Below are 13,648 nucleotides of genomic sequence, written 5' to 3' on the forward strand. Positions count from 1 at the left end.
CCCTTCCTCACTGTTGGCCGTTGTCAAGTCCCTTTGCACAAATAACCAGGAAAGGGTTAAATATATAGCCAGAGTACAGATTGCAATGACTTTTTAAAGGTGAACAGAGGAGTTAGGGAAGACCGTGTTTTCACCCCTCTTTTGTTCCTTTTACTTATTATTATTATTTAGCTAAATCTAGCAAAAACCTTCAATGTTATTCCCCTAAAAATTGAAGATTAGAAAGTTGGACTCCTCTTGTATGCAGATGATGTTGTTTCTAAATTTAAACCACTAATTGGTTTTCGTCAACTACCAAAGGTTATCGAAGATTATTGCAATAAATGGACATTTGAGGTGAATATCAAAGAGAGAGTGTGTATGCAATGTCATAAAATGGGAAAAGATAAGGTATCATTTAGCTATACAAATGTTGATTTCTTGCAGGTCAAAAAATATGATTATTTGGGCCTCAGCTTTACAAAGAATGTGTCCTGGATAAACCAGGTTGAGAGAAGTAACTGAAAAATGGCTTAGTTCTTCAATGCAGTAGTAGGCCATTCACAATATATGTAAGTGTTTCAACAGATGAGTGATAGCACCAATTAAAGAGCTGTGAGGCCATTACATATTGGAACATTATCTACCACTGAAAATACATTTTTAAACAGTTTGTTGGTGTGACCGTCTTGTATTGCCAGGCTTTTGATACGCTTGGAGGTAGGGAAGATATTAGGCTTAGAATAAACTGTTGCATATTTGGGCATACATCTGGAACTTCCCCTGCCTGCTACATTACAGAGATGATTAGCAATGTGTTTTGGCCTAACCAGGGGATTTGTCCCTTCATTGGGTGAAGTTTGCAAAAGAGATATTGATGGAGATTAACTTGTTGATATTTTGGGGAAACCCAATTGATATAGGTGAAAACCCTCTTCTGTGCAATTAAACAGGCACTTTTACAGTGGAAGCTCCAAAATGCAATGTGAAGTTGTGGTGGTGCTTGCCCCACTCTTACTTTACATATAGGTTATTTGTGAGGTGAGAGGGTTACCTAGATGAGATTGATCCTCTGTCTATAAGAACCGTATATATGCTAAATTGTGTCTGGGACACTGCTGGTCATTTATTTGCCTGTGGTTGGAAGAGGGATTATGTGTGTGCTGTTAGAGTGCTTGAGAAAGAGCGCCTTGTTCAGTTCTTTCTTACTTTTCCCATTCATAAATTGACATGGAGAAGATGGTTATTCATTAGGTTTAACCATCCTTAAAGATGCAATCCAAGATTTCTAATAAACTACCCTGTCCTTTTTGCATTATGTAAATACCTAAGAATTGCCAGGAATCACAGAAAAAACCCTTTTCCCGGCACAACTTTGTTGTGCTTAAAGGGTGACATGCTTTTTTGCCCTGAACATGTTGTGGATAATGATCTTTTTGTGGGAGTGATGTGAGTAACATTGTATTGTTTTCATTGTCATTGATTCTATTAGCTGATATTGCGTGTCTGCCCAAAATGATCAACTTGTGGGTGTGGTGGTGATGATGATGATGATGATGAGGAGGAGGATGATGATGATGAATTCTTGGGAGGCTTGAGGAGATTACAATCAGTCTCTTTACTGATAACATTGCCTCTGTTAGAACAGTGGATTTATAAGTTGCCTGATTTGAAAAGACTTAGAATTCTTGGGAGGTAATTTATGGTCATATTAAGTGGCTGTTTTCAATTTAATTATCTTTTTCCCGCCAGTCCACATACTTGTTGTTTCAGTAGAAAAGCCTCAGAATCCTTTGGAGACAGAAGTAGATTTCATTCAGTATCTGTAACTGAGAGCATCACCTTTTTGTGACCAGTCCACATACTAACGGCTTCTGTAGAAAAGTTACATAATTCCTTGGAGGCAGGATGATACTATAATCAATGCCTGTAACTAAGTGTGTCAGCAGTTTGCCCGTCAACATATTTCATCATTGCAAAAATAGCCTTAAAACATATTCCATTCAATTGGCAATTAGATTCAGTGTCTGCAACTGATTGGGGTTTCTTTTATTGTGTCATATTTACTGCATTTGAAGACAGCTCATACATTTCTTGTGAGGCAGGAAGAGATTTTATTACAACCATCTTAAATACCAACATGTCTGCATAAAACAAAAAATGCAAGGGGACATGCAGAAAATGGGTCTTTTCCATCAGCCACCTCAGATGTCAACACATCCACTGTCAGATAATTATGATACCAAGAAGCAGCAACATATCATACTAGAAACCACTGCTACCAAGGAGAAGGTAGAGGAGGACAATGGCATAGTTACAGGTGTGGGATGGAAAGAAAAATATATTTCAAACCTGTGCGTAGTGACTTTGAAGTAGTCTGTAAGATCTGGTAGTTCAAAATATCACTGAGTGATATACAGACAAACAAGATCAGCAGTACGTCAACCAACACCTGCTTTGTAGTCAGATGTGAGTATAAGCCATGCATTAACCCACCACAAAAATGTGTAGAATGTCTTCAATCAGGACACAGATAGACAACGTCTTGCCATCTTGCATATACTATGTGGAAGATATCTGCTTGCCGGAGGAAGGCTGGCACCATCTTTGTGGTCCTTGACTTGATGTGCTACCATGGTCAGGAATGGGATGGACATAAACAGATTATGCTGCTGCCCTCCTGCCATCAATCTATGAACATTCCAGCCTTCACTATACAATCCCACCAGACACTATTACTGATGTGCCAATATAATTCCAGCTGGTATAGCCCATTCCGCACCCCTCAGTGATGTTATCCCTAAGCTCCAGGTCAGTGGGATGGTGGTGTTTGTGAATGGACATAAATATCACAGAGCATATTACCGAGTGTGTTTGTTTACTACTTACCTTGCATTAATGTTAATTACCATTTACTGTATCCGTTCATATATAAAACAGTTCTATACATTTAATGAGTGAGGTCAACTTCCAATGGGAAGGTCCAAATCAATGCTAGTGTTATCACAAAGCTGTACCATGAAGGATGTTTTAATTGGGCGGTATCCAATTCAGGGGGAATTTCTACCCAATGCAAATCAGTAGCCACACTGTTTATTTATTTAATACAGTTATTTTTATTATTAACCTGGGAACCCATATCTACTAATCTGTATTATTTATTTATTCATATTTGTGCATAATATAGCCCATTAGGCTTTATATACAATGCAATCCATTCACATACATAATCCAACAGATACAATCCAGTATACATACATTAAAAACAAAATATTACAATCATAAACATATCTAAAATAAGGTAAGCGACAGGTGACCCCTTGTCATACAGAGAGCAACAATAACAGAACACCATGTTTCAATTATTAGTCAATGGTAAACAATGTGTAAATCCTCTCCATCATAAAGGGTCTACCTGAGTTTCATTATTGTACAGATAGCAAGATAGTTGCCACACCATTCCAAAATGTAGCCATGTGGTAGATAAGGCTTATGTTATCCCCATTAAGGTAATTCTGCCACACGCAATTCAAACCCTCTTCCTCTATTTTGAAGCCAGATGCCAAAAGGTAACTGCAACGTAAAGGTCTCAACTCCTCACACTCCATCAATAAGTGTCTCAAACTTTCATTATGGTGGTACCCACATAACCGACAGCAGGGGTAAGTTCCATAAATCCCCATTTTACTGGAGATGGAATATCTTATATTAAACTTAATTCATATGTAATTTGCTACAATTTGATTATAAGGATAGGCCACCAAGTAGCTAGCACCACCAGTACTAGATATCCAGTGAGATACAAAATCAGTTGAGCTAGCCTTTGTAGCAAGGTTAGTAAGGAGCTTTTCAGTGTCAAATGCCATCCATTTCTTTTTAGTAGCACAATTCATTTTCCCCCTAGCTAAATGCACAGTGCGTCTTACCTTTCCAGTAACCCAATTCTGCAATTCCTCAAAAGTGGGCAAAAAGGAATCCAATTACGTTCAGGAAGATCACAATGTGTTAATATTCAATTGTCGAAGGATCCCGCTGTTTACTAATACTCTAGGTGCTCAATCCACAGAATGCAATTTAGTTTCTAATAGTATATATTCAGTAGGCTTGTATTTAGGTAACATAAGTAGCAATCCGACACTGAACCATCGAGTTTAATAATCTTAGGTAAGATAGCCAGGGCCCATATGCCAGTCCCATACATTATTGTAAGATGCACTTTTGCCCTATAAAGTTAAATGAGGCTAATCAGAGAATACGCAGGAAGCGGTTAGCACATTTCTTTAATTCCATCAACACAGACTTCACCCTAGTCTAAAGCTGCTCCAGATGAGTTTCCCGGGTCCACCCGCTATCAAAGGTTAAACCAAGATATTCATAAATGCTTACATGCTCCACATGAGTCATCCCCATTTTAATATAGGGCAGAGAGGAAGATTTCACTTTATTTTCACTAAAGGTATGGGATTTGCTTTTACCCAAATTGATGGTCAACCCTTTTAGATCACAGTAGCGAGTAAAGCAACCAAAAAAGCTCTTCAACCCCAACAGGGTTAATTAAAGCAGCATCAGGCCGTCTGCATACCCCAGCTAGGGAATTTTGATCATACCCAGCCTCAGGGGGCAGGCGACCCACTCTCTAATGCAGCTGAGAGGTCACGTCAAATAAAGATTGAATAAAAGGGGTACTAAGATGAACCGCTGTTTAAGATCCATGTAGGTAGTAATGGGGTTGCTAACAGTGCCACGACTATCAGGTCTGACCCTCAATGAAGTGTTTAAGTATAAAGCAACCAACATTCTTAGCTGACCCGTTGGAATTCCCCAAGCTAATTGTTTTTTCCATAGTTTTTCTTTAGAGACTGTGTCGAACACATCACTAAAGTCCACTTAAATTGCATGGACCTGGCACATGCAGCCTTTCCAAGTGTTTTGTACCACATTCAACAAAGTCAGGAGATTGGTTAACATTCCAGCACAATTAGTGAAACTGGTCAGGAATGTTGGAATCATTTTATTTTCAAAAGCCCAAGAATTAAGTTCCAAACGCAAGACTCTGGCAAATACCTCAGAGGTAACATCGAGAATCATCAATAAAATATTAGGTCATTTCGGGGCCCTTCTTATGAATGGGAACAATGATGCTCCCCCGGCATTTTCCTGGGAGTCTCTTGGTGTGGGATATATGTCTAAACAGATTATGAAGGAGACCGCCCCGCCAATTCAGATTTAGCATCAGCAAAGCATTACTGAGGCCATCTGGTCCAGGTGAGTGGGAGGTCTTTAGACAGGTGATGACTTTATTAATCTCAGAAGGGGAAAGCTTTAGTTCACAGTTGGCAGGGTCAATATTAGTGAGGATTGGATCATGGGGTCGTTTGCATATGTTGGTGGACAAATATTCCTGCCAGTCAGACTTTCTTATTTCGGAGATAACATACCTAGTTTGTGTCTAATCCCGGGCCAATTCCCCAAAAAGTGTATTGTTATTATTTAATATTGCTGAAGTTAGGTATCCCCACCTTTTATGTTTCTTTTGCAACTGGTGTGCCTTCAACCAATTGCAATAATCCATCTTATGAGAATGAAGCAATCGTATAAACAATGTTTCTTAAATCTTTGCGCAATTCTGTTTTAGCATTTCTAATATTAATGTCCAAATGCTTGTGTGGAAGACCAACTATTAGGGGATGTCTGTCGTAAGTCATCACTATCTATGTGATCTTAGCTAAAATAAGGGGATACTGCAACCTAATGAAATGAGGAGTTAATTTGAGGCACACCATTGCAGGAAGGGCTAGTTCAGCACTCATATGTTGCAATAAAGAATTTTGCAAGGTCAAAGTATTTGCTTTTGTTAAATGTATATTGTTCCAAACAATCCAATTATCTGCATGATTTCAGTGCAGAAAAGTCTGGGATCAGTTTGAAAACTTGGAATATCAATGTTCAGCATTACTAGCAGGGGAAAATTATCACTCTCGTCATGGGCAATAACCTGAAGATCTACATCTCCAAGACGTTGTGCAGGAGTCATAAAAATGTTATCTATAGTACTTGCCGAGTTCGGAGTAATACCTGTAAAATTGTCAGGGAACTCCAACTTAAATCTGCCATTTAACATGAAAATATTGATGCCAGGTAAAAACACTGTGATCGTTCCTTACCCTTCTTGTAACAGAGTATTTGTTTTAGTTAGCAAGAGGCAAAGACTCAAGTCAAATTCATTTGGTGGAAATCGGGAATTAAAATCTCCAAGGAGAAAAATGGGGCTTGTAGGATTGAAATTAGATACCAAGTATGCAACATGTTCCCTAATGAAACCAGAGTGTTCCATGCCTGGTGGATTATGGATGTTTATTGTAAGCCACCGCTCATCTCATTAGAGTCCCAGCTAAGAACCCCTGGCACAATATAGTTGGAATCCAAATTCATATTGAACAGAGTACATGTTGAGGAACATCTAATTAAGAGTCCCCCTTTGGCTCGTCCAATATTACCTTCAGTGGCCTGTTTTTTAATAGTAATCCTTCCCTCAAGACGCATGTTCTCGGTGCACCAAGTCTCTTTTAATGCTATAATTGTGAATGGGGACAAGCTGTTAAACAGGCCATCCTCCAGATACAAATGGAAATGGCCCCTAGTATTCCAAGATAATATCTTACATAGATTATTAGGTCTGTCAATTAAAATTGCAGGATAGGAAAATGGATAACCAAGTTCAGTCCTCTTTGGTAGTAGCCTGCCTGGGATTTAAGATTGTTATAAAAGGTTACTTTCCTGTTCCCTTTTTTGTTATTGACGACCCGATTGGGGTTAGATAGTGATAGGTTTATTTTACTAGATGCACCCCTTCGCCAGGCCATTGAAAGATTGTATGGGCTAGCTAAGGGTCTGCCTTGCTGTGCTTCACAATAGAGCCTTCCCATCGCAATCTTATTAGTAGGGGCAAGGAGGTTAGATGATCCTTCCCCTGTTAGTCCAAAATATGAGGCTACTGCAAAGAAATGAAGACACACCAGTCACGTGGAACAAATAGCACTTGAGTGGACTCCGGTTCGTCAATGCATGTATGTAGTCATAGAAAAAGTCAGCAAAGACTTTGGGGAGTGAGCATATTTTATACACTACAACATCATGGTTAATTCGTGCTAACCCATCATGTGATGATGGTTCATGACCTACAGACGCGGGCATTTTACCATAGCAACATTAGTTGGAACACTCTGCATCACCTCTTAGACAATTTACTGTCTGGGAAGCAGAGCAGAGTGGGGTGTAGGAGTATATTGTGTTCCTAACACAAGATAACATTCCTCACCCTACTTCATCTAGGTTGTTTGTAGACTAAATGATCAGTCTGTATTTCTACTCAGTAGCTCAGTCTTTCAGAACAACATATGCCATGAATTGTGCTTCACTTTAATGGTCTGGATGCACATTCACAATTAGCTGCAGAAAGGGAGAGAGTGCCCAGGAAGACAGGAAGGCACCTAATTTACAGATTAGCTACATTTGTGCCAGTACTTCAGGGCTCTAAGGTTGAAGACAAACAATATGCTCAGCAGTTTCAGCATTCCTATGCAGGGGCATGTTGGAGGAGTTTTCTTGAGAGCATAACAAACAAGATGGCGTTTGGAGGCTAAGATAGCACGGTTCAATATGTATGTGCTTAGGCCAACATTATAATGCAAAATGGATATGTTTTTACAAACCCTCCTTTTGGTCTAAGCCAACACATTGCTAGTACTATGAGACCAAGTATCATCATCATCATCAGAACAACCAGAGTCATCACTGTCATCCATATTGATAGCCATAAACTGCTCGATAGTGACATCTTGCATGATCAAGGCATTCGTTATATCCACAGGAAAATGGGGACCAGGTTTTAGTTTCATTAGAGATCTAGAACAGCAGTAACCTAGTGCAGAACCTAGAATGGGCAACCATTGTATGCAGAAGAACAGTATTACCCCAATGACAACAGCAAGAGCTGAGAAGTTTCTCCAACCCCAAGTTCTAAGTAGGGTCCAGGCCCATGTTTCTATGTCCCAATCCCCATCGGGAACGTGAACTTCAGGACTTAATATATACAATTGTTTGATTGCTTGGAACACCGTAGGGGAGGAGTCAGGTAGGTACACGCAACACGCAGGCCGGACCATTTTGCATACACCACCATGTTCAGCTAACATGACCTCTAAAACCATTCTATTCTGAAGATCCACCAACCTAATTGCTCTTTGTTCCAATGTCATGTTAAACAGTATGTCGGTAGTTTCATTGATAGTGTTCTCTAACACTCTAACCAGTCTCCTAATATCCAGTGAGTTTATGATTTGACCCCAAAAGGGAACCATGGCTTTTGCCACATCTCCCAATACCTGAGGGTGGTATCATCATCTATTCTCCTCCTAGGGCGATGTTTCAGAATGTCTGCAGTGGATGTGGCATAAACTCCTGGCAGGAGTAACCCCATATAACAAGTCTCCTTCCAATCTTTAGGCAAGCATTGATAGGCTTCCTTTCCACAAACACAGTAAATGGGTCCCCCAATGTATAAGGGCCTATTTTCCTTTACCAGAACTGCAGTGTTTACACATGTATCATATGTGCCCATATACCGGGAACCTTCTTTCCGTAATCAAAATAAAATGATATCTGGATCATGATTAATTGGGTAGAAAGGAGGAATTGCTTCCCTGTTTCCTACTGGTGACCTTCGAAATGAGATCATAGATTGGTAGGGTCTAGCATGCTTATCAGTACTTTTAGTGGAGGCAGTATCGGTCGTACTTTTATTCGCAAAGACAGAACATCCTAGAGGTAACAACACTAGTCGGTCACATTCATTGATGTTTGTTCCATCAAAATTACCAGTGGCGCTATCTATCGTTCCACTTACCAAAGGATAGGGCCCTAAAAGATGCACAGCAAGAAGTCGATAGTGGAAATGGATCGATGTACCATCCCAGACCTATCTCACCATGTTGTGGTAGGTGAGAACATACCCAACAGTTAGTTTTGTTTAGGGTTGCATGTGTAGCTTTCATTATTTGTATGAGTGTATTATTGTAATATTCTTCTCTGTGTTTCAGATCAAGTGGACGAAGAGTGTGAGAGTGTACATAGAGGGGAAAAAAAGTAGTGCGACAGTAGGCAGTAGTAAACTAAGTGGATATGAACACTCCAAGTACCATATTACAGTTATTAATGTGATCACGACACAAGCTACAAGTGTGATTATTATCATCTTCTCCTTCGTGGACCATAGCCCTCTATATATGGGCTTTTCAGTTGCAATGCTTTCCATCTCCTCGATTCTAGGTGCCCCAAATATAGGCATAGTTTTTAGTGTCCGTTAAGAAGCCTCACTGAAACAAGCTTTATAAGTTCATCCGTAGGTGGCACTTGACCACATGGCCGATCTTGCTTGTAGTCTTCTTCTTGCCCTGCCACCCTCTGGAACTCCTTGAACCATCTTTAGGGGGATTGGAGGGAAGGCCGTTGGTTTCTTGTGGGTGCAGTATACAAACTACACTTTCCTAATCTATCAAAATATAATTCCCTATTTCCGTGGTCGAAGGTTGTATCTCGTGACTCCAGGTGCAGTGTGGTCGTTCAACAAAGGAACAGAATCTGAAGACAGTGAAGAATTCTCGAGTTGTTTGGGCAACATTTTTTGCTCATTTGCTCAGGATCAAAACTGGTGCCCTCGTTCAAAGGCACACTTTTGCAATCAACATCATTAACCCCCTCCTTAACCCATTTGTCACAGGGTAAAGGCAAGGGCACTCGTTTCAAGTGCACCCCATGGATCCAGTGGCATTTGCCGTCATCTCGACCAGCCGTCTGAGTAGCCAGTAGCACCTGATAGGGTCCTTTCCAACGAGCTGCAAGGCAGGACTTCCTCTCGAAGTCCTTTACTTGGACGAAGTCGCCAGGTTAAATGCAATGACCAGGTCCTTCATATTTCTCAGGAAAAGCAGCTCGAACCTGCTGGTGAAACAAACGCAGGTTTTGAGTCAATTGATCACAGAAGTCAGTTAATAACGGGTTCTCTATCTCACATAGTTTTCTAGGTCTAGGTGCACTCCATACATTATCAGGTCTCCCCATGACGATTTCATATGGAGAAAGTCCCATTCTAGACTGGGCCGCTGTCCTCACTGACAGTAAGGCTAATGGTAAGGCGTCAGGCCATTTCAGTTTACTATGTGCACACATATTTGCTAGTTTAATCTTAAGGATACTGTTATGATGTTCCTCTAAACCGGCACTCTGTGGATGCCTTGCTGAATGAAATTGCTTATCTATTTGATACATACCTGTATTATGATAGCCGCTATAAAATGTGGTCCATTATAGAACCAAATTACTCTGGGTAATCCAAATCTAGGGAAATGCTCTTTTAGCATTACTTTTGCAGTGGACATGGCAGTGTTATCTTTCAACAGGAAAGCTTCAACCCATTTACTAAAGGCACATGTCACTACCAACACATACTTGTGGTTTTGTGGTTTTGGCATCGCTCCATCTCGATGAAGTCAAAGTGAATCACTTCAAATGGCATAGAGGGAGGTTCAAAACTGCCTTTGGGTGCTGGTACTCCCTTACCCATGTTGTGTTGCAGGCAAATCATACAGTTCTGAATCTGAACTAATTGTTCTGCAATTTTGGGAATGTTATTGTTATACCAGACTGCGTCTAAGTGTTTACAAATGCTCTTCGCACGAATGTATACTGGCCCATGTGCCATAGTAACTATTGCTGTTACATATGCATTGGGCAGCATCCATCTCTGTTCTTCCTGGTCAACCCAACATTCCTCCTTATCCAACCCTGCAGGTCCCGAAGCCCAAGATTCAATATCTTCCTTTGTGGCCTCAGCCTGAATCTCTTTTACACTACTAACACCTTCCTCCATCATCCTAGCTTCGGCAACCCACCAGAATCAAACACATACATTCGTGAGTTTGGATCGGTGGCAGTTAGTTTAGCTTTTCTTTCCAAAAATGTATTTCCTTTTCCAATATTGTCAGTCACCTTTTGTACCATGAGATGTTAGAAATCTTCTTTCAGCCCATAACCTTCCAAAGTTGTGAGCGACTCCAAAGGCATTCTGACTATCCGTATAAACATTCACAATAAGCCCTTGGGATATCTCACACACTCTAGTCAAGGCATCTATCTCCGCAGCCTGGGCAGAGTTGTGTGGAATTCTCTTGCTCTCGAAAATTGTTGTTTAAAGTGGTGATTACATAGGCAGCAGTTGAAGTGCCATCAGGTAGTTTAAAACAAGATACATATTACAAGATGGGATGTTTTAAGTAACTTAAAAAAACCGTTGATAAGAACAGAGTTACATGGATCCATAATGTTGGAATACCTCCGAAAAGGTACCCTACCACAAGGTTTAGTGGTACGTAATGAGCCCAGGCTCTTTTAGATAACCCGAATTTTGTCCTGCAATGGAGTTTGTTGCCAATAAATGTGGCCGAGATTGGCTAATTTTGATCATCGATACAGCGATAGAAATGACGGAAAAAATCTTGGTCGATTTGAAGACCCTTGAAGAAGAAATTAAAAAGGCAGTTCCTCTAGAGCTCTATAAGAAACAACTAGACCGTTTAATGACAGAAATGCTGGCATTTAAGGAAGACTCATTGAAAGAACACGTGCGTAGGATGAACAAAGACTTAGTGAACTTAAGTCACGAGAAATCTTTTCCCTATACGCAAGAAAACTACCAAACAGAACACCAAGCGTTGGCCTCTACTGCTGGTAACACACGAGGACAGAGGAAAGTGGCATTTGCAAACACTTCTTTTAGTTCCAGTGATGGGAGCACGTACGGCCCGGCCCCTACTAATCGTGGCAGATCGAACTATCGGAAACAAAACAGAGGGAACAACTCTAGAGGAAGGAATAACTCAAATCGAGGACAAACAAGAGGCAATCTGACGAATAGGACCAATGATCTCCCTTTTTTAGAGAGGAGCCCAGAAGGGTGGGACCCAGAACAGAGAGTGACCACGAGGAGTATGCAGGCATTGTGGTAAATCTGTCCACACATATTCCAACACAGACCGAAAGGAGGCTACTTGAAAGAGGGATGGGTTTTGTCTCCACAAATCTGCACAATCCATTACAATGTTGACAGGAATTTCATCAGCTAATGAGGAAAATTCATCTAAAACAATTTTTCCAGAACAACTCCTATGATGTGGAACCATCAGAATCAGGCCTCCAAAATAAATTGAACTTTTGTGCCCCAAATGGCACACACAGCTCGGGGGCAAAGGTTTTTGAGTATAGGGTCCTCAAAGATTTAGAAAGAATTGAACAGTCTGCCCCCAAAATTTTTTTCCACAATACCAGCATGGCGGAAAACCTAGCGCTGAAGAATCTTCTGAACAATCAAGATATAATTATTCGCAAAGCAGACAAAGGCGGTGCGATAGTTTTATTAAACCAGAAAGAATACATATTGGGGTGTAATCGACAGCTGATGGACACCACCTGCTACCAGTTCCTTGAGGAAGATCCTACATCCAGACTAATAAAACAGATTTCCAATAAAGTTGCGAAAGCCAGAGAGAGAAAGTGGATAGCAGATAAAGAGGCAGACTTTTTGGTTAAAAATAAACCTTTGATCCGACAGTTTTATGTGCTCCCTAAGATCCACAAATCGCTAGTGAAGCCACCAGGGAGACCTATTGTATCTGGGGTCAACTCTGCACTGGAACCCTTGTCTCGCTTTGCAGACCAGTTTCTACAACCTTTAGTCAGGAAAATGGCCTCATACGTACAGGACACAACACAAATTATCCTTGAAGTAGAAGGGATGTCTTTCAACTCACAGACAGAGATACTCTTGAGCCTGGATGTGGTAGCACTATATACGAATATACCACAACAAGCCTCATTAGAGATGCTCGAAGAGAAACATTTAAAGGATCACACTGTTAAGAAGACCCCGATCTCTTTCATTCTCTGGTGTGCCGAAATGGCCCTGACGGAAAATTACTTTCACTTTAATGGCACATTTTTCAAACAAATCCAGGGCACGGCCATGGGAGCCATGCTGGCACCGGGCGTGGCTAACCTCTACATGGAACTCTTCGAAACAAGCACAATAATGATAAACAACAACCCTTATTGTGAAAACATTAGGGTTTGGCGTTGCTACATCGACGATATCCTAGTCATCTGGAACGGCACCGTAGAACGATTGGAAGAGTTTCTAGAGTGGTTAAATGTACAAAACATGTTCCTGAAATTCACCTCTTCACACAACAAACAGACAATTGATTTCCTGGACATCACGATTGTGCAGATGAGACGGTCAAGGAACTATATGTGAAGCCCTTTAATAAACCGACAGATAAGAACTTGTTGCTCCACTGCGCCAGTTTCCTTCCCAGGCATGTGCGTGACAATTTACCCTTCGGGCAAATCCTGAGGCTGAAGAGAAACAGTACAAAAAGGGAGGATTTTAAGAAAGAGGCTGAAGAAATGCACACACGCCTTTTGAAGTGAGACTATCCCGGTAGAACAGTCAACACTGCCCGGAAGAGAGCCAACAACAACCACAGAGATTCACTCTTACAGTATAAACAACACAGAGCAGATAAAATAGGACTGGACCGCTTAGTATTTGTAAATA

This window comes from Ambystoma mexicanum, chromosome 7q (assembly GCF_040938575.1).
Source record: "Ambystoma mexicanum isolate Mex_15411 chromosome 7q, UKY_AmexF1_1, whole genome shotgun sequence".
Taxonomy (NCBI): Eukaryota; Metazoa; Chordata; class Amphibia; order Caudata; family Ambystomatidae; genus Ambystoma; species Ambystoma mexicanum.